The sequence below is a fragment of the Heterocephalus glaber genome, unplaced genomic scaffold (genome assembly GCF_053883595.1).
Source record: "Heterocephalus glaber isolate CG9 unplaced genomic scaffold, H.glaber_assembly_v1.0 deba00001428, whole genome shotgun sequence".
Taxonomy (NCBI): Eukaryota; Metazoa; Chordata; class Mammalia; order Rodentia; family Bathyergidae; genus Heterocephalus; species Heterocephalus glaber.
Genome location: NW_028258293.1, coordinates 24,708,714 through 24,735,148, shown reverse-complemented (window position 1 = coordinate 24,735,148; position 26,435 = coordinate 24,708,714). Strand labels below are relative to the sequence as shown.

The 26,435-nt window shown below is 37.5% G+C and overlaps 2 pseudogenes; both read right to left on the bottom strand.

Moving 5' to 3' along the window:
• Nucleotides 1-7,701: 7,701 nt before the first annotated feature.
• LOC106007654 (olfactory receptor 52H1-like) lies at nucleotides 7,702-8,623 on the bottom strand (annotated as a pseudogene).
• Nucleotides 8,624-11,745: 3,122 nt separating this feature from the next.
• Nucleotides 11,746-12,686, bottom strand: LOC106007663 (olfactory receptor 52H1-like; annotated as a pseudogene).
• Between the last annotated feature and the right edge of the window lie 13,749 nt (nucleotides 12,687-26,435).

The window sequence follows — 26,435 nt, the reverse complement described above, 5'->3', positions numbered from 1 at the left end:
TTTTTCTGCTTTCCTTCTTTGATATAATCTATCAGTTAAAATGTTTATGAACATGCTGTTGTCATATAGGTAGGTTTTCAAGCTAGGAATATACTCTCTTTAATAGGTGCTATTCAAACTTTATATTTCCTTCAGAGTTAGTTTCATTAATTTGTCTTCTAACTTACTTCTTAGAAGTTGTCAAATTTATTTCAAAAAAGATTTTTGTAATATGCTTTCTCTATCCTTTTAAATTCTGTAAAATCTATGGTAATGTCTCCTAGATCTTAATATTGTAATTTAAAAAATGTATAACTGATATTGTGTAACAGGAAGAAAAGGTCTAAAAGAGCAGGGGCATTGTGAGGGGTAGGGGAAGGGAAAAAAGAGAAAGGAAAAAATATGAGAAGAGGAAAAAAATGAAAACAAGGTCTTTGCAAATAGGGAGGGGTGGAGGGGGTTAAGGGAGGGCAAGGGAAGGGGAAAAAAAATAAGAACCAAGAGACTCATGTAATGGTGCAAGATCCCAATGATGAATGTAACTGTATTTTATACCTAAAATGTACCAATAAAGTTAATGGGGAAAAAAAAAGAACCTTGATATAAAAAAGGTAACCCAACTAAACCTAATGCGTTTAATGCTATAATAAAAATAGAGAATTATATAAAGCTTAATGTATTGAACTCAAAATTATTCCTTTTATCGTGTGCTAATATGGAAGTCAATTAAAAACAAGAAGTTGCTGGGCTGGGGATTTAGCTCAGTGGTGCCACTGCCTACCTCACAAGCGCAAGGTCCTGGGTTCAATCCTCGGTACCAAAAAAAACCCCCAAAAACAAAAAAAAACCAAAAAATAAGAAGTTGCTATCTAATAAAGAATGATAGTTTTGATGAGAAAATTACTACTGCATGTTTGATCTGTGGCATGAACTTTTAGTGTTCTTGCAAAATAAGAAAACTGTCAGTACCAGCATTATCTTTCCAGTATTAGGAATTAAACCTGGGGTCTTCCCCGAACTACATCCCCAGCCCTTTGTAATTGTTTTTTTGAGACAGGGTCTTGCTAAGTTGCCCAGACTGGGCTTAAACTTGTGTCTCTCCTGCCTCCATCTCCCAATAGCATTTTATAGGTATGTACTAGCCAGTCAGATTTTATTGCTTGCCTATTTCTGGTGTTCTTAATATTTTGAATACTGTCATGAAACATGTTGTTCAGGTATGTCTTAGAGGCGAACAGAGAAGTTTTGAAGATCAGACTTTCTATGGAATGGTATGATGTATTCCATACAATAACACTAGTTTTCAATAAAATAAATGATGGATTATATATTACCTATCTGTAAGAAGTTACCACTGAACATTATTTTCTATCAAAAGAATCCACATGTTAGAAATTTAAGAATTCAGAATCTTCATTTCATTGAAAAACCAATTAAATTGTTATATAGAAATTTACATAACAAAGTGTTCAAACTGGCTACAAATGAAGTATTAGAGGTGAATAATGACACTTTAGCATCCCTTGTCTAATTATTATTAAAATATAAAAATAATAGGCTGGAGATTTAGCTCAGTGGCACTATGCCTGCCTTGCAAGCACAAGATCCTGAGTTTGATCCCCAGTATTACGAAAACAAAAAACAAATAAACAAGCAAACAAAAATATATATATAAATAAAAGCCCTGAAAATGATAGAGCTTCTTCAAACTTATTTCCTCTACTTCTGTTAATAGGTCTTTGTGAGGCAGGTTTCTTTACTATGAATACTAACAAAGCAAAACTTAACCAAGAAAAACATAAAAAACTCTTTAATCATAAATCATTGCCTTCGAGGAGCATTGTTATCAATCCACATTGGATTAGAAAAATTAACAACAAAGATGCAAGTTCATTTGACACTTCATCTAAATATTGATATATACCATATTCCTGTAAAAGGTGAATCTAAGATTATGGTATGGAACTTTCACTGTTTTATACTTAACTTTTGCTTATAATTGTAGACTGACAAAAATATTAATGAATCTAATATAAAATCTGTATATTTCATGTTTACAGTGGCAGTTTGTAATAGCTAAAACTTGGAAACAGCCCAATTACCCATCAACAGGAGACTGGATAAAGAAGATAGGGTTTTTCTGTAAAATGGAGTACTACTCAGCCATAAAGAACAAGAAACTAGAGACATTTATAGCTAAGTGGATGCACATTGAGGCCATACTCTTAAGTGAAATAAATAGGACACACATGTGCAAATATCAAATAGTTTCTCTGGTATGAAAAACTAAAAGTGTAAATAAGGGTCAAAATGTATAATTGATACTGTGAAATAGGAAACAGAGGTCTAAATAAGTAGGGGAAGTGGGAGGGGAAGGAGAAAGGAAAGAAGGGAAAAGGAAAATGTGAAAAAAGGAAAAAAATGGAAACAAAGTCTGTAAATAGGGAAGGGTGGAGGGGGTGAAGGGAAGGCAGAGGAATGGGTAAAAAATAAGAACTAAGACACATCATGTAATGGTACAAGATCCCAATGATGAGTGTAACTGTATTGTATACCAAAAATGTACCAATAAACTTTATGAAAAAAATAAAATAAAATCTGTATATTAACCATCTATATACATAATTTCAAATCACCATGTAGACTTCTCTTTTATTTCCCACTGTCCTATTTATTCTAGTTATTGAGTATATCTTGTGCCTTTAATATATTTCAAACATATTTATTCTTTAATTTTATTTTTCTAGTGATTTGTTGTATTTTGTAAAAGTATTACTTTATAATTTTTGAAATTTTTTTAATGACTTTCCATATCAAAAGTCTGAGAAGTGATCTAGAAGCTTTCCTACACCCATAACCGTCTGTGTGTGTGTGTGTGTGCGTGTGTGTATGTGTGTGTGTGTCCATTTGTGACTCAGTGGTTCCCTTCTACAAATGGAGGAGTGGCATGGTGAATCTGCAGGTTCCCACCTCACCACTGGGCATGTCCTCCCAAGTTGGACTTGAGAATAAAGTAGTAGCAAATCAATCTTACTACAGAATCACATCACATTCTTGGATCCAACATACCACAAATAAAGTTCACTTTTTATATTTATTTAACTCTTAGCACTTATCTTTGAATTACTTTGTAAGACAGAAAGAGATGTGTGATTAATCATTAGCCTTCAAATGGCAACAATAGTGTTAACCTGAGAGAAAGTTTACAAACTTCTACTGATTTTCCAGTCAGTCCTCCACATTCACTGGAAACTTTGGCTTACAAGTTCTCCCATGTCTGACTGCCCTCTCTGAGCAGTGTTATTGTCAACACGGATGATTCTTCCATCAATTTAGATGTACAGAACTCTAAAACACATGGCTTCCCATTTATACTCAAGCAATTCTTTCTAGCTGGGAGGTCCCATAACTTTATTCCTGAAGCTCAATTCTTTTTGTTCTTCAAGGCACATCATGGAAACAGGCTCTTTGAGGAAGCTTTCCATAACTCCAAGGAGTGGTTACGCATGCTTCCTTTTTGTTAACCTAAAACTCAACTTCCAACCATTAGCAATATGAAAGATTGAAATTATATGCATAAATTATCTACATGTGCAGTTAACTCCTCTTGCTAGCTATAAGTACCATGCATACTTGCTCCATATCTCCGTTCTTAGTTGGTATACATATTCTTTCACATAAGCCATAAATGGCTTTTGTTTGATTGCTTCCTTGTTTTGAGACAGGATTATGCCATGTAGCTCAGGCTGCACTGGAACTCACTATGTAGCCCACGGTGGCCTTGAACTCACAATGATGCTTCTGCCTCAGCTTCCCAAGTGCTAGAATTATAGGGATGCACCACCATGCCCAGCATAACAGATGTTTTGTGAATGTTACTCAAATAAGAACAAGACAAAGAAGTCATCAGTAAATTTATTTTAATAGTCTAGGATCAAGATGGCAGACACGAGCATTAAAAACTTCTATCCACCTCGTTTGTTCTAAGGCAGACATTGAAAATCCATTCCCATTAATCATTTTTAATAAGACCTACATTATTTTCTGAACATAAAAATTACATCTAATTGTCATTGGTATATAACATACAACATATGCAATATTTTGTCTAGGTATAAATAGCAAGTGTCTGGGTTAAAGTGGGGTCAATGAGATGAGGAGCAAGTAGGAATAAAATCAAATAGGCAACAGAAATGGAATAATGAAGACTGAAGGAATGATTAGATGCGGAAAGTTTTAGGGGCACATTCATTGATCCCTTTTATTTGTAAAAAATCTATACTAAATTCTAAGGACAGGAAGATAGAACATGTCATAATTCCTCTGTTAGCTGACTCTCTAGAATATTAAGAGAAATTTGTACAAAAGAAAAATATTAGGATTAGATAATTTACATGTAAAAAAGCCAGCTACTGATCTTTGTGTAATTATTCTTTTTCAGTTCAGACCAGAACATGTAATTTCATTCATGGTCTGATAACAGACCTGAAAATTTGCAACCTGCCTTACCAGAAAGAGCCAAAGACAGCTAGGGCTGTAAGTCTGATCTTGAGGGAAGAAAAACTGGGTCTAATTTATTTTCTCTTCCCCTAAGCAGTAAAGAGAAGAGAGAATTTTAAGTGAAAAAAATGATGAACCTTGTTTTAAATACAATGGATCTAAAGTGAGAATGGCAGCAGTAATTTAATAAAGTGGCAAATATTACAATAGCATTTTACAATCTGCAGAGCATATTCACCTACATGTGCCTTTGAGCACTTACCCTCTAAAGTCAGAAAACAAACAGTGAAAGTATTAAGAGAGATCACATCTATAACCTAAGACATGTATAGAATTACCGGCAAAGAAGCCATGGAGATATACAAAGATGAATTGTCCTGGGGAAAAAAATTAGAAAAATAATAGCAGACAACTGAGCCAGAGATAGAAAGTAGGAAGAAGAAAAGCAGACAGTACAGGCAAAAGCCCCTTCCTTTGTTCTGCTCTGTTTTTTAATCCATTAGACTTTCACGGGAGCCATTCGTGCATGTCAGTGAATAATCTTGGATTGGACTTCCTGACATGATGAATGGATTATGTACTCTCAAACTATCTGTGCTTAGAGTCTATTTGTTTATGATTTCCTCAATAAGCTTTAAAAATAGCAGCTCTGAGCTAACCTATGTTTCCAACAAGATGGAATTTACCAGAAAAGAATAAGAGAACACCAGAGAATCTTCTGGATCTGAGAGTGCTTTTAGTAAGCTGGCATAGGAAGCAGAATGCCCATACAGGTGAATGTGGTTTGATGTAAGATAACTAGAGTTCACAGAGATGTAAAGTAGCCTGCTGGTCACCAGAACCTGGAGAGGTGGGTGGTGGGAAATGGGAAGTCGTTAGTCAGAGGATACAAAGTTTAAGTTAGATAAGAAAAATCAATTCTGATGATATATTACACACATGAGACTATGGGTAATAAAAAATATCGTATACTTCAAAATTGCTAAGAGATTTTAAACATTCCCAATGCAAAGAAATATGTGTGGTAATGCCTATGTTAATTGGCCTGATTTCCTCATTCTGCAATACATGTGTGTATAATAATATCATGTTATGCCCTAGGCATATGTGCAGTTATTTCTGAATTAAAAAGAAAACTAACCAAAATACATTTTTAAAAGATAACTAGAGTTCATGTCTACAATAAAAGCAGGTTCTGAGATCCTTGCCTTCTCTCCCCTTCTGTTTTCACAAGCGTAAGTCTGTGTTCAGTGGGAAAATTGCTAAACTTGGAGTTAGAAGATTTCATTGCATGTCTACATTAAAAATTCCCTCCATGTGTGACATGGAAAAACCCACTATTTTCACTCAATGAGGTTCTGATTCCTCTTCTTTTTTTTTTTGTATTGGGGGGATTGAATTCAGTACCTCACACTTGCCAAGCAGGAACTGAGCTAAATGCCCCAGCCCAAATGTTTGTTTTGTTTTTTGTTTTTCTGGTACCAGGGATCAAACTCAGGACCTTGCACTTGCCAGGCAGGCGCAGCACCACTGAGCTACATCCCAGGCTCCTAATTCCTCTTCTGAGAATGAGATATGGAAAATTCCAGGCGCAATGGTTGTGGCCCTGCTCCTCCTCTTCCTCCCACATCTCCTCCCTGCTCCCCTGGCTGCTCTCCCAGCCCTCACTGAGCCTGAGCCTGTCATCAACTCAGGTCAAGCTTTTCCAGCCCCAGGGTATTTGCATCTGCTCTCCTGTCACTCCCTTCCTTGCTCAGTTTTAGTCCATCATTATATTCAGCCTTATTTTTTACTTGTTATATTACTACTTCAAGGTAATAAATTTATTTCTTTGGGAGTTTTTTGTATATTTGTCATTTCTCCTAGAATATAAGCAACATGAGAGCAAGGCGGGACCTCTTTTGTATCTTGAGCTCTTATGACCCTAAATGCTTAGACCAATATCTGGATACTAGCAGGTACATGATAAATATTTTCCAAATGAATGGACAGTTTTCAAAACAAGATTTATTAGAGAACTTTATTTTTGAAATAGAATCTTATCTAAGCACTTGATACACAGACCAGATAATGGCAGATACACTATGCTGTAAAGAAAGACAAGAAACTTGTTCCTCAGAAGCCTTGGGGTGGACTCTAGCAACTTTTTGGAACTCAGCTCCTTAGGGTGGGGTTGAAAACACTGCAGTCAATCAACCCTACATTTTCTAATGGTCTGTGATTATGCTTTTTAGATCCTTCTCTGATCACAATATACAGAATTTTCTAAATTCTGATGCCTATGAAATTTGGCTGGAGCTCACTGAGGAGATGTTACTTTATTGTAGTATTCCCTTCCTCGCTGCTGAAATTGATCCTGCTTGTAATTGATTCTGTCTTGTAATCAAAAGTTGCCATCTAAAGACTAGAACTGCCAAGACCTCCTACCACTGTGGTTAAATTTCTGCTTTAGTGCCTGAATGAACTGGCTCATGGTGCATTACTCGAGGAAGTCAAGCATTTTTTTTGAATCTCCCAAAATGTAATGGATTCTATTCTTCTTGTTCTGCCTCTGCAGCTCACTTCTTAATGTGTCCTGGAGCCCAGAAGCCATTCCCCACTCCCAATAGCACAGCTGGCACCAGTGGCAATTCTCTCATTCTCTTCCTAGCACGGCTGACGGAACTTGTTTCTTAGGACAGACTCGGGCTGAATGGTTGGTGTGGTTGGTTCGTTGGTTTTGGTGGGAGAGAAGAATTTAAAGTGAACTACAGTAGAATACAAAGTGTACTGTAATGAAAATCAAATATTTTCAGAAATGTCCTAAATATCCATCAGATAATCCCATAAATAACAGATTTTTTTATTGATCTTTTTGCTTTTAGACTCTCTTCTTGAGTTTCTGTCATATTTAACACACTTCTCAGTCATCACAGGTCCAAATCTCAGTTTCCAAATTTGTATTGCTTTTTTTCTTGTAGATTAATTCAACTCACTGTTTTCACCTCCTTCTTCGTGATCATTACCTGTAAAAGCTCATTTTCCACAAACAAAGAGTCATCATGGATTTTTTTTTTTTGGACATAAAATTAGCTCTTTCATACAGATCGAGTCACTATTGTCTTATACAAAACAGCTGCAGGCAGTTCTTCCTTTAAAAGCATTAGCTTTTCATTCTTGCCACATTTATGAACACCATAAAGTTAGCCTGGGCTTTCCATGGCCCAGTGGAACATCATTCTGTTATTTTGGCAGAAAACAAAAATATGACCTTATTCCTAAACTGCTTGGTCTGGGGTTAAGTGTGGGAGGGATAACAATGTACAAGTTGGCAACCATGACTTGGAAAGTGAGGGAGACATTGTATCCAGAGCAATGAGCAAGAGTGGAGAAAGAGGCAGGTGTGTAAAACACAAGGATGACACAGATATGGGAACCACAGGTGCCTGAGACCTTCTGGCAGACATCCCAAGAAGGCAGGCGAAAGGTACAGAGAATGAGGGTACAGGAGACAGCTGTAAGCATCACATCTGAGATGACAGTCATGATGGAAACACAAAAGCCATACCAGATATTAATGGGGATATCAGCATAGGTAAGCCAGGCAACACCTATGTGTTCACCGTAGGCATGGGGTATAATGTGTGTCCTGCAGAAAGGAAGGCTGTCAGCAAGAATACATCCAGCAGAATGATGTAGAGGCTTCGAAAGCAGATGCCCACAACAATCTTGATGATGGTCGTAGGAGTCAAGATAATGGTATATCTCAAAGGTGGACAAATGGCCAAACAAAGGTGGTCAAACAACATAGCCATTAGAATGGCTGAATCCAGGACAAAACTATACTGGAGGAAGAACATTTGTGTCAGGCACCTTGGGAACGTGATTTCTCAAGTCCCTAGCCAGAAGATACTTGGTCTTTTAAGCACATGAGCTGTGGACAGGATAAGATCAGTCATGGCCAGCATGGACAGGAAGAAGAACACAGGTTTATGAAGGTTACACTCCACTGTCATGAGATAGAGAAGAATGCAGTTCCCCATAACAGCTACAAAGTACATCACACAGAAGGGAGCCCCAGTCCACACATGGAATTGCTCCTGGCCTGGGATCCCACCAAAGTGAAGGGTCCTGGGTTGTAACTGCTCAAGTTGAAAATGATCATGGCAGACCAGGATGGCATAAGCCTTGTGTCCTACAGACAGAGAATGATAAAGGAGATTTAGAGTCACTTGAGTTGTTCTCATCTCCAACCAATCATCATTATTGATTCCTAAAGATAGAGATACCATATAATTTATTATCCAAGGGAACCCCTTTGAAGTGTAGAAAGGTAACATTAATAATGATGGTAGCAATATGCATAAACCAAGATCCAGGACACATCAAGATATACAGTTTTTCCTATTTTAAGAGAAGCACTTCTTTCTTCCGATCACCCAAGTTTACACAACTCTTCCAGGAAGCTCGCCAAACTGACTACACTTCATCTCATTCTGTCTCTAATACAAAATAACAAATTACAGGGCATACTTTTTCATGGGTTAGTCGATTGCAGCTTATAAAACTGTATGGACATTGTTAAGATGTGCTCTATGTTGTAGCATGTTGATTTCTGCCCCAGGACAACTACTTGCAAAAGAAAGCGGTGGGGGGAGGGAAAAAGGATAGGAAGATAAAAGAAAAAAGAAAACAAAAGAAAAAGGAAGAAAAGGGAAAAGTTTTCCAGCACACTGTACAATATATAATATCCTAATACTATACTTTGGACTTAGTAACACTATCAGTTAAGGTTCCTGTCCAAAAGGGGACTGTTTCTTTGTGAACACAAATTGTTTTAGATAGACCATAGACACCAGACACACAATCTCTGTCACACACACAGACACGTGATACTAACATTCTCAGGCATACCCTGATCTATACTTATACTTTCTAGTACATTTTGCCATCATATATTCACCCACACAAAATCTCACACAGGTCTAATCCCCTCACACCACACACACACATACATGAGAATAAAAAAGTATTTCATGAATTGGATTTTGTCACTGCCACATAGTTTGCAAATTCCTTCAAGGTTTCCTCTGAGAATTTGTTTTTCAAAGACTAGGTTCTATGCCTCCTCCCTACTCAATTTTGCCTCTTCCCCCACCCCCATTGCTTTTATCTAGAGTGTTACGCTCTACAAGTAACCACTCATAAACCATACCACAAGGCCAAGGACTCTCAGGGTCATTACTAAGATGAGCCCCATGCTGGCCATACTCTCATATTCCTAACCTGACAAGGCCGAAAGTCATGTTCAACCTTATCCCTACCCTGATTTATGTCTCATTCTTAGGCTCAGCTCAAATAACATCCATCCCCCAGACCAAGGCTTAGTTTATCTTATTTTCTGCTTTAAGCAGAGGAGAAATATTATTCCCTTTTGCTATCTGATTCTTCCTGTCTATAAGTAAAATCACCCTTCTTGAAGCCACCCAAGCCCTCCATGGCATCTCCACTATTCATACATTCTGGGCTCTGAGATCACAGTCCAGACCTCAGAGCAGGGGCCAAGTCCATCTACTGAGGATCATGTGGTTTAGTCGCCTTCATCTCTTTTACTTCGCCACCTTCACCTTGGCCCTCTGATCCAGAGAGCTCACACACCTCCTATTGAGTACACTAGAGACCTAATTAGCTTGCCCAGCTTTCAGGCCGAAAATCCGTCTTCTGGACTGTTCATGTCTCATAGGACTCCACACAAGCTGAAGGGCTATGCACATGTCAGTGTTCGCAGGCTTGAGGCCTGCCTGCCCCTCTGGACTCCTGGCTCACAAGCACAGGGACCATTTCTGCTGTGGTACACAGAGCACCCCACTGGACACAGTGTTTCAGACACAGGAAGAGTCTGTCAAATATTTGCTGAATAATGTTGAATGAATGAAAGAAGATTTCCTAGAACTCACTCAGTGCTCTGAATGTTCTAGAATATCTGGATTAAACCAGAGCTAAAGAAATTGCCATTATATTGTCTCTCCACAAACTATTTAGCTTTACTGAAGAGTAATTGAAGATGTCCACTGTTTTTCTCTTATAATAAGACACAGAAGAGTCCCTCAACTGTATATCCTATAAAAATGTTTATTAATTACATCACTTACTTTTTAAAAGTTCTCTGAAATTATCTTTCTCTATTCTTCTTATCAGGGTTTTTTTTCCCCTTCTATGAACATCTGTCTTCCAATTATAGGCAATGTGAATCATGTAAGTAATCATACTTCACTCTCACATAACTGAAAGAAAGCTTACAGCTGAAATTCTGACCCACATGTGAGGAAAAATAAGGATTTTTAAGCAGTGCAAAGCATGTGTCTTAACTTCTTGTTTTGTTTTGTCTCATTTTATTTTGTTTTGTTTTATTTTGAGACAGGGTCTCACTCTGTAGTTCGGGCTGGTCTTGAATTCACTATGTAGTCAGGCTGACCTCAAACGTGTGGCAATCCTCCTGCCTCAGCCTCCAGAGTGCTGGGATCACAGGTGTGTGCCACCACACCCAGCTCCTTGACTTAATTTTTTAAAATACTTATCTATTTTAGAGGCCACAGTGATTTAGCTTCATCCTTGTGGAGAACTCCACCCACAAATGTCTTCCTTGGTTTTCTCAACATGGAATGAAAAATTAGTTTCAGGTTTTATCGTTGCTCTTTCCCTTCACTTAAGGAAAATAGCTGGACTTTAATAATTTCATGATTTTTTGCTATTCATTTACTTGATAAATATTGCTTATATACCTAGTATAAGCCAGGAGCTATACTTGAAATGGGCTAGAAATGAATGGATAGCAACCACCATATTAAAAATCCAGAAGAACCTCACAAAATCACCAGAGCAGCAATTCTCTATTCATAATGATGCATAAATATACTACTATGCTATATAAATGTTAAAACAAAATTCCTATTCCTTAGAGATCTTTATAAGGAGAATAAAAATCTTAATCATTTTATTGTTTTTATTGAGATTTTTTTGAAGAGCACCTGGGATCAGCCATGAAGAGCACCACAAGTATTGTTTCCAGAAGCAAACTAAATATTTATTATTTTATAAACTCAGAAATTATTTTCCTATGGAATGATTGAATAGACTTTTGCCTAAAACAACAACAAAAGCAAACTCCACTTCAGATTAATGAGGAATTTTTTCATCTGCCCTTTCTCTGTGACTACTGGATACAAATCCATTTTCTGACCTAACATACTCTGGAAAATTAGCCTTGCAGACTTCAAGCAAGTCATATCAGTGGGACCATTTGGGAAAGAGCAGAATTCCTTTGTCCCGGATCTGCTTGGTCTTTACTCCATAGACAATAGGGCCGGGTGCAGGAGGGATGATTACTTAAAGATTAGCAAACATGATGTGAAAGGCACAAGGGACGTGATGCCCAAAGCGATGGGCAAGAATGGAGAAGAATGCAGGTATGTAGAACATGAGGATGACATAGACATGAGAACCACAGGTCCCGAGGGCTTTCTGGCGGGCATCACCAGAGGGGAGATGAAAAACAGCACCGTAGGATGAGAGTATACGAGACAGCAATCGAGATCACATCTATAATCACCATCATGATGGGAACACAAAAGCCGTACCAGATGTTCACAGAGATATCAGCACAAGCAAGCCTGGTGACACCTATAGGCTCACAGTATGTGTGAGCAATGATATGTGTCTTGCAGAAAGGAAGTCGATTCACAAGGAAAACAGAGGGGACAAAAACACAGAAGTTTCAGAAACAGATTCCCACAGAAATTTTGACAATAGTTTTGGGGGTCAGAACAGTGGTGTATCTCAGAGGGGAGCAGATGGCCACATACCGGTCAAATGCCATGGCCAGCAGTATAGCTGAATCCAGGACAAAGCTGTAGTGCTAAAAGAATAACTGAGTGAGACAGCCAGGAAAACTGATTTGCTGAGGACCAAGCCAGAAGATGCTAAGAGTTTGGGGGACCCATGTGGTGGACAGGACAAGGTCAGTTGTTGCCAGCATAGAAAAGAAAAGGAACATGGGTATGTGAAGACTGTGGCCCACCACAATGAGATAGAGAAGGACACTGTTGCCCACAATGGCCATTAAATAGATCAAGCAGAAGGGGATGCCAATCCAGACATGGTACCAGTCCAGGGATGCCCACAAGAGTAAAGGGGGCTGTGTTGTAGCCACTTAGGTTGTACGTGGCCATTGAGATATCATGAATAGTTTCTGCATCCTAAAAACAAATTGTATATAATGAACATGAGAAAATGATAATGGTGGTTCTTCTTCTAACCTTTCCTCAGGGTCAGGTTTCTTCTTTCCTGTATGTTATTAATAACCATGCTTATCATCTTGAGAAAGATGAGATAATTAATGATTATAAATTCCTACTGTACAACAGATTCTCAATCCTACCAAAGAAGATCTCATCTTCAGAAACTGGCAGAAACAAGGCGTTTTCATGCTCGTGTCCCACCTCACATGGTGCCTCAACCTGCTGTTAGATGCCAAGAATTCACAGGAGTGACCGTGTAGAGAAGAATGTAAATAAGTAGGTGGCTGGAACTCTAATTTGTCCAGCACACCAACCCTACCCCCATTTCAATGATTATTCTGCTAACCCTGGGATTTACAGGCCAGAATGTTCCCTGAGACCGTGATGTTTGACATCTCACCGGGAAAATGATATGAGAAAGGATGTGAGGCTTAGCCTCAGGGCCACCCTTGGAAAGAATAAGGAAATCTGCTTCAAATATGCTTTTTTTTATAACACAGAGGGGACCTCTAGTGGGAGAAAAATAGACTTTATACTTTATAAATCCTGAGTCAAGGTAGAAGCAAATAAGCAAACTTTATATCTAGAGCTAATGTTCTATGAAAACTTCCAACACACTATGCAGTTGAAATGTCTTTACATGAAATCACCTTGCAATTCTATTAACAATCTTACAAGACTGGTAATAGTATCATCTACATTTTACAAATGGAGAAATTGATGCGGAGAGCGGTAACGTGTCAAAAGCCACATAAGAAAATAACAAACCTGGGAATCAAGCCCAAGGAGTCTTTTCCTAACCAAACTTCTCTATAGAGCCAGTAGATTATGTGGAAAATAGAATATAATATGATATCCATGGAGCAAGAGACACAAAATTAAGCTACATAAAGAAAAATGTAGTAACCTAAAAGCATAAAAATGGTTAACAGAATAAAACCAAGCATATCACTTATGATTCTCAATGTAGATTGCTTGAACTGCCCTATTAAAAACCAGTGCTATCAATGAAGTTTTTAAAAATAAAACACAATTAAATTTTGCACAAGAGAATGACCTAAAACAAAATAACCAAGGAAGGATAAAATAAAAGTATAAACAAGTATAATTTAGACAAATTTAAAGGAAACACCTTTAAAATGTAAATCACAAAAACTAAATTTTAATTTATAAAGTATTAAATAGGGCAAAGGCTGCTTTGAACTACTAAAAAGAACACTACTTAGTGAGGGTACAAGTCATGCTACTTGCAAACATCTCTTCTTAGCACTCTTATTTAAAGAAATATGTTCCAGTACCAACAATCTTTTTTATTCACCCATTTTTTCTATATTCTTTTTATCCACAACTGTCCTTGTAATTCCCTTTGATTCTTTGAAGACATGTATCTAGCCATTAATGGCAACAAGTTTAACATTCTTGTGACTACTTACCCAGAACTTAGGGGATATGAGGATGGAGAGGAGGAGAAAGAAAAATAAAAAGGATTAAGATGTGATATGTATATATATCAACTTCACACAATGTATATAGTCAATAAGTATCACAAACATACAATAATAAAGCAGGATGGTTTTCTATTGTTACTGAACTGTAATCGTCTAATTCATTCCAGGGTCATCTGGGGGAGTTTTTTTGGTACTGGGATTGAACTCAGGACCTTGCACTTGCAAGGTAGATGGGGTGCCACTGAGCTAAATCCCTGGCCCTTTTTTTTTTTTTTTTTGAGAAAGTCTCACTATGTCATTCAGGCTGGCCTTGAATTTACTATGTAACCCAGGCTGACCTCAAACTCATGGTGATCCTCCTGCCTCAGCCTCCCGAATGTTGGGATTACAGGCATGTGCCACCATGCCTTAGCAAGGGCCATCTTTTGAAGTACTGTAATTCAAATTTGATTAGTCCCATAAATCACAGATTAACACATTCTATTTTGAATCTGTTCAACTATGTGATACAAATATCACCAATTTGTTCTTCTAAACTCTTGACCCCTCTAGGAGATTGTCATTTTTACTACTATTTATTTAAAGTCCAGGTGTTCTTCTCTATCCAGGTTAAATTCTATGCTTCATCATTTCACTCTCTTCCTAATATATATTTACTCACCTTGCTCCACTGACCTTCAATTTTATATGTGCAGCAAAACTCACTCCCTGGAGTACTGAACCTAATAAATTTTCTAAAACATGGAAAACAAACGTGCAAACTTCCTAAGTAGGCATATTGTGTTCCTATAACTTCATGGGCGGCAGCATTGTCCAAAGGATCCAACTGTACAATTTTATTTAGCTCTGTCTCCCTCTAAGAATTCTGTTTCTCTAACTTCTTCAAAGCATATTCCCCATCTCACTTCAATTCCTTCTTTCTCAATAGAAACCTTTCATCTTACTTCCCTGTCATGTGATATATAATCGTGTAATCCTGATGTCCCTTTCACATCTGAGACCAAAATCAAATCTTCATCTTCTATCTCAGGTGTTCCTACCTTGTCCTGTACCCTTCATTATCATTCAGTCTCTTTCTTTTATTTTCAGTGTAGCTCTTTTAATACTCTGTTCATTTGGCAGTTAAACGATGTGTGTCCAAATTCCTCTTGTAATCTAAATAATGGGAAAAATGACATTTCTCCATTCACAACTGTGTAGGTGCCTACACTCTTCATCTCTGTTTTATGCTCCCTGTGTCCTTTAATCTACTCTGCTCTTGTCTCTGTGTTCACAAGTACCCTGAAGTAACCTTCAACTAGGACAGCGATGACACCTGTGCCTCCCCTCTTCAGTCCTTAGGTGACTTCTCAGCAGCCTCTGGCTGGTGTTCTTGGTCATCTCTCTCAATCCTGACACACCCTCTTTCCTTAATATTGTGTTACCACACTCTGAGTTTTTCTTCAATTTCACGGGCATCCTATCTCATCCTTTGCCTATTCCTCCTGTGTTCTGCTATTTCCTCTTTCTTTTGCACCCTGCTATTTATTAAGGCTTTGCAAAAGGCTTTTCTCTTCTGGACCACTTTTCTGATCTATATCAACTCTTAAGTTCCCAATTAATGATATATATTGACATAGCTCAACTCTTTACCTCTCCTTTAGATCTTGCAAGACATGCATATTCAACTGCACCATGGATACCCTCTTTTGGATATCTTACTGACTCTTCAAAATTTGTTTTTTCAAAAACTTAAAATTAATACCTGTATTTCCCTAAAGCCTGCTTCCTCCTACTCTTTCCAGTACTTCAGAGCATATTAACTTCATCCGCTGACCCAAAAAAAGAAACTTGCAATTCACCATTTATATCTACCTTCACTTAAGGAACCCACATACATTAAATTATATCCATCCAATCATTTTTTGATTTAAAATAAAAAATTCTTAATACAACTAACAACGAATGCCTCCACAATTTGTTCTTACTTTCTCTATGCTTTTTATCACATTCCAAGAATATTTGCTCAAGAGGGGCCTACATTTTCTAAAACTGGGTATGTTAAAAGCAATTTTCATTAAAAAGGATAAAGATAAATTTCCCTGTCACTTTATTTACACAGATGCTGATTATAATATGTAGCTCTTTACTCTTAAGTTTTCACTCAAGTATCCATTGAGATTCATGTCCTCTCTCTGAAACAAACAGAAATGGGGCCAGAGGTGATGGAAAGAACAAAGCCACTGCCATTCCTTGAGGCTGAACAGTCAAACTGCAAGTTGTTCTGAGATGGTTCTATACACTGAGTTACCATGCACTGAATAATGCATTTTTCTTAACAATGGCGGTAGGAACATAAGTCTAATCAGATAATGGGTGATATTCCAAATACAGGTGAGGGAATACACATCCCATCAGCACCAGAGTCTCATGACTGTAAGGCTATACATACAGACTGACCCCTTGTTTTAGAACAACTATTTACATTCATTCTCCTACTTTCAGGCAAAACTAAGTTCTACATATTGGGTTTTTTTGTTTGTTTGTTTGGGTTTTTTTGGTACCAGGGATCGAACTCTGGTCCTTGCGCTTGCGCAGCAGGCAGCGAAACCACTGAGCTAAATCCCCGGCCCTCTACATACTGTTTTAATCTCAGCTGAGGCCCATTTCAGTCCATTTAAGAATATTTAAATAGGGCCAGGGATTTAGCTCAGTGGTTTCGCTGCCTGCTGCACAAGTGCAAGGACCAGAGTTCCATCCCTGGTACCAAAAATAAGAATATTTAAATATACTTTCTGGGGAAGTTTCCAGCTCTCTCCATGTTAGAAAATTCTATTTCCTCTTTTATGAAAGACATCAACTTACAACATCTTGTTTAACATTTGTTTGTTTGTCTGGGGAGGTTAAAATCTCTGCAAAGGCAAACCATATTAATTTTGCTCATTTTGTTTTATTTTGATAACATCCTCAATACCTACACAATGATGCCAGTGAACATCATTAATGAGTTCAGACAAAAATAAATATTTTCATCCTCTGTGTCTCTGAAACTCTATTTTAATGCATTATATACATATTACTTCATAATTAAAGCAAAATAAATCCATTCAAACTGGAAGCAAATAATATTCCAAGCTAGGAAGAAACTAAAAGCATTTCTATGAAAGATAAAAATAATATCACAGCTATCATTTTTATTAACAGTGCTTGAGAAATTTCTACCAGTGACAGAAGACATTTTTAAGACCACATATTTTGCCCATCATTCTTAGCTTTGCTGAGATACAAACTCATCCAGAAACCTTTTTTAATTCTCAAGACTGAATTAAGGGTCCCACCTGTATGTACTCACAGAATTATGTACTTATTTCCTATGGTACCACTTAACAATTATTACATTCACTTGTCTATCTTCTATTTTTCTTGAGATTAAGACATTTTTCACATCCATAACTTTATCTTCTTACTTAAGCTCAATTTCTGTAAAACACTAATTTTACTGAATCAATAAATAGTGTTTAAATCATGGCACACAAGCTTCCATTGGATGTGGAAACTCTACCTTTTCAGCCACACTTCTCTTATTCCACTTCTATTCTCCCCTACATTTATCCTATGTTCCACTAAACTTCAGTATAATAAATGAATACCTAAAATAGCAAATGGAAGAGTTAGTGCATGAGTGACAGAGTAAGCAGTTGAATAAAAATCACAATAAAATTACACACACATCCAGGTACACCTGGAGTCACAAAATCCATAGTGTCATGGTGTAGGTAACAGCTCTGAAAACAACTTTTAAAGTCAAGTATATAAAATTTACATTTGGTCTGTGGCTGCTACTTGAATATATTACCCTGAACCATTTAATATATTTTGCTAAAATGCCTATTTTTTATAGACTTTGTGAGGGGATTATATGAAAAGATTCTTAGCCCAGATTCTGAAAAATGTCACGCTCTTAATAAACAACAACTATTATGTAATATCATTATTGTTATTATCATTATTTTATTATTACCACTACTACAGATATCGGAAAATGTTCCTGGGTAGCAGAATCCCACAGGATGACTGAAAGTCACAACTCACACAGAAACCAGACTGAGTCCTTCTGGTTCTAAGCTCACAGATCCTGCCTGCTTTCAGCTGGCAAGTTGCATCCTCCATATATGCTCAGTCCTACCTGTTTCTTTGCCCCATTCATAGTAATCCTATTCTCTGAGACTTTCAAATCTGGCATCCAGAGGTGTTGGCCTTACTTTACAAGAGAAACCTGAACTAACACCTCTTTGTTCTCTTAGCCTCTCCTGGATCTCTTTTTGCCCTTCAGCTGATCCCCTCTGGAACCTCAGATCTGCTCTTGACTTCCCAACATGCAGCCTACTCCAAATCCAATACTTACCAAACCTCAGGCCCTCGATGGAGACTTAAGGGTGAAGAGCAAAATCACCCTTGAGAGACCAGTCCTCTTATTCCTACTTCTGGACCTTTGGAGAAGGAAATCAAAGCTTGCAGCCCCCTGAGGGACTACAGACATAAAGAGGTCAATGAGAGAATTGTGAACTCCACATGGAATTCCCGAGGCACCGAGGTCCCAGATGCTGGGGTAGCCTGAGTGTCCCTGCAGGATCAGAACTCAGGTGGGAGCCTGAGAGAAAAGAATCCCCAGAGAATTTCAAAACACCAAGTGCTCTCGTGACTACTGCTAGAATAACCTACAGAGAAATGTCCATGTTTATCATATGTGCGTGTTTGAAGGAATTTGTGTTTCTCTCTGTTGGATTTTTGTTTGTCTGTTGTTCATTTACCTTAGTTTTGTTTCATCTTGTTGCTAGGAGTTGAAATCAGAGCCTCATGAATGCTAGGCATGTGCTCTACCACTGAGCTACATCCTCTGCCTCTCTGTGCTAGTTTATTAAGGCTATAAATGTTCAATCATTTGTGTAAGTAATTAGAATAATTATTTCATTATGAGTGTAAATTGGTGTTAAGAGGAGGGATATAGGTTCTTCCTTCTTATTCAACCATAAAATGGGTTGGACAATGCCATGGTTATCACAAACTAGCATTGACCAAGCAGTGGGACTCTCATATAAATCTCTTCACACATACATTTGCGAGTTATATCCATTTAGACTGCAGATATCTTTAGAATCATTCTTTTCAGTTACAATTGTTCAGTCCAGTGTCATTTCTGCCACCTGGCTCTGATTGATCTAAAGATTTTAATTCCATCCTCTTCTCTGAAGCCATACTAATTTTCCCAAAATAGAAATGAAGGAACCTAGTTAGCAAGACAGACTCCATATTGCTGCTTGACCCACCTGCCTGCCCTTTAGATGAATTCAGAAGGAGGAAGCTTAAAAACCTCCTCCCCTTAGAAAGTCTCTTTAGAAATAACAATTAGTCAACTATTGTTTTACAAATGTTCTAGGCTTCTGTACCTTTTGCTTGCTTTACTAGTTCTATCCCATAGGGGGCCCTAGGAACTATTGGCCTCAAAGGTGTATAAAACATGTTTGTCAACCCCCAGTTGAGGCTCGAGTCTGATGCTCGGCTCGGGTCCCGGCCGGTAAAAAACTCCTGTGTGGATTTAATATCGGTCTCTGGTTGGTTGTCTCTCACTGGGTGCAACAGAAATATGTGCTCATTTCTACAGTTTATAATGCTTTTAAGATAAAACAAATCCCTCTTTGCATAATACAGAAAATCGAGTAATTTCAGACTTAACTTCCTCTTTAGATTTATTTCTTACTATTCTATTCTAAAGTGTACCCTACCTAAGTTCAAGATATATCCAAATAGATTACAAGCTAGTGTTCCAAATGCATTATAATTTCTGAGGCACCATCTCTTCGTATATGTTTTCTCCTCTTTCAGAAATATGCTTCCTGTACTTTTCTGCTTGATTCAGCTTTAATTTATACGACCACTTTACTTGGAAATTATCTCAGACACATTCTTGTGTTTACTCACAGATATGTTAGCACTTACAGCACTTATATAACTAACATCTGTTCATTACTGATTTGGTTCCCTGATTCTGCTTCCAGAATGTGAATTTCACGATGGTAAAGATCTCAATTTCCACCAATCAATTTCCATGGACATTCAGTTGATGCCTTTATTAGTAGTACTAGCACTATGATCAATGTCAAGTTATAGTTATATATTTGAAAATAGTAAAATAGTAATTTTACTATATGTAGAAAAGTAGAAAGTATCAGAGAAGATGAAATAAAAGCATCCATTAATTCATTACCCAGATATAGCAATAGTTAATATTTCAGCCTTTCCTACCAAATGTCCCATCTATGCAAATGCATATATATACATCATCGTTATTGTTCAACAGTGACACTGCACATAAATGTTTTTGTGGCTTTTTTATTAAACAATAAATGGTAATTGTACTTCAGGTTTAAATAAAAACAATTAAGCTAATGGTCTGGGGATTTAGCTCAGTGGTTTCGCTGCCTGCTGTGCAAGTGCAAGGACCCAAGTTCGATCCCAGGTACCAAAAAAAAAACAAACAATTAAACTATATCTGTATATAATTTGATCTTTCCTGATACAGAATAAAATTTTCCTTTCAAAATGAGAAAATACTTTCTTTTTAATAAAGATTATTCATTAATTTTTTTGACTTTTATATAACAAGGTTGAAGCCTTTATTTTGATTTATAAAGAGCATAGTATGTTCCACTATATGTTGACTTTTTTTTTTTTTTGGTACCGGAGATCGAACTTGGGTCCTTGCACTTGCAAGGCAGGTGGCAGAACCACTGAGCTAAATCCCTGGCTCTGCATATTGACTTTTTAGTGTTGAAACTACTTAGGATGAGATGGGACTTTCACAAGAATTACTGAGAATTGAGATTTGAGGAAAATCAACTACATAGTGTTCCAGAAAGAAAAAAGTTTTACCTTGCAAAAGCAAGGTCCTGAGTTCGATCCCCGGTACAGGGAAAAAAAAAAAAAATTTCTGGGCACTAATTTAATTCAGATTCAGTACTGTCACACACAAAAAATTAAATTTTAAGGAATTTAATATCAATAGTGAAAGAAATTATGGAATCTGTCTTAAGTAAGAATTGAAATAATTAGCTGATATCAGTATCCAATGATATCTATTATATATATATATATATATATATATATATATATATATATATTTTTTTTTTTTTTTTTTTTGGTACCGGGGATCGAACTCGGGTCCTTGCACTTGCACAGCAGGTGGCGAAACTACTGAGCTAAATCACTGGCCCTATGATTTATATTTTTGATAATTACTTAACTGAATTGTGACAATATTTCTTAGAATTAATGAAGTTTGGATCTATTAGTAAAGAAAACTTTGTGATAAAAGTATCCTATTTTATCAATTCCCGGTACTGGAAAAAAAAAAGTACCCTATTTTTAAATATTATGAGTAAACGTTAGTACAGTCTCATCTCAAATTTTAGAAAAGAACTCATGTTGTACTATAACTTCAGGTACTCCCATTCTCAAGTATGGCACCCTAAACTGCAGTGACAACTCTTAGCAATTTAATAAAGCATTTTATTTTTGAAACTTCAAGACGAAAGTTATTTATAATCAGTAGATAATAGTTTATTAAAGAGATAGGCAGAAAGACACCTATTGTCATAATGGTTTACATAGACTTTAATCTGATGAGCTGGATTTCTGTTCCACAGGCCTTTGAACTTGTTTTTCCCTTTTACACACATATTGATTTCTCTGTACACACTGTAAGCAATAGAGGCCTAGGGGACCAGTAATTGATAGTTAAGTATACGTGTTAAATAGAATTGTAGTTTAATTTAATAAGAAAAATTTTTTTATTCTTTTTGATATTCTTTTAAAACATCATTTTTTTTCCTTTTGAAGCATTTATCAGAGAATTCAATTGACAAAGACCTTACAATTTTACATGGCCTTCATTTTAAATTTTTCATTTGCATGAAAAATAGTGTTGGCCTCAGGATTTTCCTAGGATACATCTTTTTAAAATTTTTTCTGGTTCCTGAGTTCAATCCCTGGTACCAGAAAAAAGAATTAGAGGGACAAAATTTGTTCTGGGTTATATCTAGATATCCCCCAAGAGCCTTACAGGCTCATGGGTGGGGCTTTTGCAATGTGACCTGATTATGGACCTGCTCATAGTTGACTTGTGGTTAGCAGGTGGTGTCTGGTGGAAGAGGTGGGTCACTGGGACATGGTCTGGAAGGGTTTATCTCCCTCGCCAGCCCTTCCCTTTGCTCTCCGCTTTCCTGAAGCCATGATGTGAATGAACAGCTTCTCCATCACATAAATTAGTGGTTTCCAGGGGATGAAAATGGGAGATATGGGATGTGATTTGCCACATTTTTGGGGAGCCAGCAGAACATGGACTGAAACATGAGCCAAAATAAACCTCTTGTCCTTTAAGTATGAGTGGCAGGTATTTTGTCCCAGAGACAAGGGAGATAACTAAGACAATGCCACTTTTAACTGATACAGAAAAGTTGTAGATAACTTAATAGACTGAATATTAAGGTAGTTGTAGAAGCAAAATAAGTAATGTGTTCTTTTAAGATTTGCTTTTCCTGTAATTCCTTGTTTAAGGTCCCGATTGATTGTCTGACTCTAACCAGTAACTTCATTAACCTAACAAAGTTACCATGTCAGGGTGAATTTACAATATATATGTGCCTATCTTGTGTCTGTGACTTGTAAATAGGTACTGGAATTGTATTTACACATCAAAGACCACTAGGGAGGAGATAATGGCTAAAAAGGATATAAAAAGAGAAATGCTGAACAAAGGACCCCCCCCCATACTGACCAGACTGGTTTCTGGCATTCTCGCCTGCTCAGGAGAAGAAATTTTATTATTTTATCCAAATTCTGTGTCTCTGTGTATTTCTTTCAGAGATTTCTGTAACATTTGGTGTGTTGGCCAGGAATCGGGAGTGAAATAGCCCTTTTGGGCATGGCCCGAACCCCACCTGAGGGAGCGACTCTCTGTCTCCTCGAGAGGAAAGGCTGCCCCTGGGTCTAATTTCCTAGGCTCCCCAACAGGACCCAGAGATCCGCTCACCAGGCAGAGGATCACACGAACCAAAGAGACTACAGAAGGAGGACTGCTGTTCTTGGTGTCTCGTCTGTCTCTTTCCTTTGCTGGGTGAGAAACCCTGGGAAACCCCCTAGTCATTAACTTTCGGTTTTGCCTTGTGAATTTGTATTCTGTAACTTTGGGCAAATACAGCACAGGGGCCTGATCACTCCTTGTGCTTTGCCATTTGGGAAGATAGCTCCTCCCATTTGTTTTGGTTACAGTTAGGGGGTCACCAGGAGGGAATGTGATAACTTCTGAAAAAATGTGTGAATGAAAGAGTTCTGGATAGGAGAGTGTGTGAAATGAGCTGTGGAACAAGAAAGAGGGAGGAAGCGCTTGTGCTTAAAGAGTCCTCCCGGAGTGATAGAATTTGTGTGTGGTCGAGTTTAACACAGGCACAATGGTGAGCTTAGGCGACAGTCCACCTTAGCCTGAAGGGACCTTACAATGGCCGAGAGGCCCACAACCAGGCAGGCTAGCGAGTGATCCCCCACCTTTGTTTGTCTTGCGTCTCCATACAAGGGTACCCATGTACGCACCAACACTCTGATTGGCTGATCGTGGGGACAGAAACATCTCATCCTACTGTTTTGGAATGCATACTTAGGAATTTTAAGAAAGGTTTTACTGGAAATTATGGTATTAAGATGAAACCCCAAAACCTAGAGCCTTTTATGAGTTAGAATGGCCCATGCTTTGCCTAGCTTGGCCAACTGAGAGATCCCTAGATGAGGGTATCATCTGGTCGGTCTGGCTAACAGTCACTGCCTCTGAATGGGAACATCCAGGTCAATTTCCCTACTTTGATTTATGGCTCAAATTGTGCCACAGAATGCCTCCTTGGCTTCATATGTGCACCCCAGAAGCGAAAAGCAACATCCTGGTCCTCTGTCAGAAAGGGGACGATGCTGAAAAGTAACCGGTCCTTTCAGATCCAGACCAAGAGAATTTAGACTTTCCCTCTCCTTTGGAGTTGCTAAGTTCACAGGTTTGGAGGAAGTGGGGACAAAAGCATGAAAACTGCTTGGCTTCAGAGAACCATGCTGTGGTCAGACTCAGAGAGGATTGAATAGGGCTTACACTCAAATTTTAAAAATTAGTACGAAAAAATACGTAATGGATTAAAAACAGCTAAAAAAAAAGCTCTGAAGGACATAAAGCCAGAGAAAGTAAGAAACGTTACAAGGGTTACAAATTTTAGCTAATTGATAAACATATCTGTGTTTTAGTTTGAAAAGTTAGAAATTTTAGTTAATTGATAAATACCTGTTTCAGTTTGAAAAGTTACAAATTTTAGTTAATTGATAAATGTATCTGTGTTTCAGTTTGAATTGATGTTTAACTGGTGTGCTTAAAGTATTGTACATTGCAAATTCTTCAATTGTAATTATAAGGTTAACTTGGTCTTTTCTGTACTTTGTTAATAAAAAAAACCCCTCAAGGTTACTACCATTCTATTGGCAGCCAACCAAATTTAAAGTGTAACAATCTGAGAATGAGAAAAGGGACACTTTAAAATTTTAACAGCTAAAGACTAGCTTGTGATAAAAGGTCTATAGTGAGATAAAAAATACATATTTAAAAGCTATAAGTAAAAGAGATACAATTTTGATATAAAAAAATTTTGTATGTTTGTCTTGTTAAAAAGATAAAAAGATATACAAGATCAGAAGGCCTAGGTATGTCAAAAGATGTGCAAAAGTGATTTATCAAAAAAAAGGTATGTTTGTTGGTTTCAACTATGTTATAAAAGGTTTAAATATGTTTACATTAGTTGTCATCAAAGGGTTAAATTCTAAATATGTTACTATAATATGTGTACATTGGTCATCTTCAAAGGGTTTAAGAGCCAACAGGTTATAATATGATCTGCTTTATAGTGAGTTAGAAAAAACTGTTGGAAAAAGGCACGAATATGTAAGACCAAGGTGTGATGTTTGAGATTTGACTTTAAAAAGGATAAAAAAGAGGCTTGGTCCAGAGGAAAAATGTCATTTATTCTCTGCCAAGATCCCTTCAAAATGCTTTAATTATTTGATTCCATCTTTGCTATCCATTGTCCTAATTGGGAGGACTGTGAAAAACTTTGTATAACTTTGTTGACCTCTAAAAAATACAGAGAGTTTTAGGAAAAATTAAAAAGTTAATCCCACTAGAATACCGGGTGCTATGCAGAATCCAGATGCTTGATATGAACAGCAATTCCCAGTAAATGTGCGGCCCAGTTGGGATCCCAATACCCAAGCAGGACGGGAAAACTTGAGAAATTATCAGACAGCCCTTTTAGCAGGAATGCAGGCTGCAAGTAAAAGGCCTACAAATATGATTAAAGTGCTAGAAACACAGCAGGAGCCCAATTAGAGCCCTGAGAGATTTTATGAGTAGCTCTATAAAGTTTACAGAATGTATACACCTTTTGATCCTACTGTTCCTGAAAAACCATCAGCTAATTAATACAACTTTTGTAACCCAGTCAGCATCAGACATTAGAAGGAAAATCCAAAGGCAGGAGACTTGGGAAGGCGTGAATATAAACCTATTGTTGCAATTAGCTGGGAAAGTGTATGTGAATAGAGAGACAGTGAAGGAGAAAGAGAGCCGGGAAGGAAGATAGCAGTAGCTATGGGAGCCAAGGAAGAGAAGGAAAAAGAAAGACAAGGCTCAAGGAAAAGAAAAAGGAAAGGAAGGATACTGGAACATTGTTGCCTGTGATGGAGGACAGTGACTGACACAGCCTGGGCTCAATGCAGCTAGGCCCCCTTGAGCCCATGGTTGATATATAGATAGGGGGCCAAACTATGTCCTTTATGGTGGAGAGTGGCACAGAACATTCAGTGGTAACAGCTCCAGTTGCCCCTCTGAGCAGAGAGCGCATCCAAATGATTGGTGCCACTGGAATTTCAGAAAAGCGCCAGTTTTGCTATGAAAGGACATGTGAAGTTGGAGGACATAAAGTGAAACATGAATTCTTGTATGTGCCAGAATGTTCTTGCCCCTTACTAGGAAGAGATTTATTATCTAAATTGGGAGCTACAATAACTTTCGCCCAAAGAGGAAATGCATCTCTGCATTTAGACCCAGGAAGAGATCTCATCACTATGGTAACAACTAAAAGAGAGGGTGAATGGCAGTGTTGCAATGTGGATG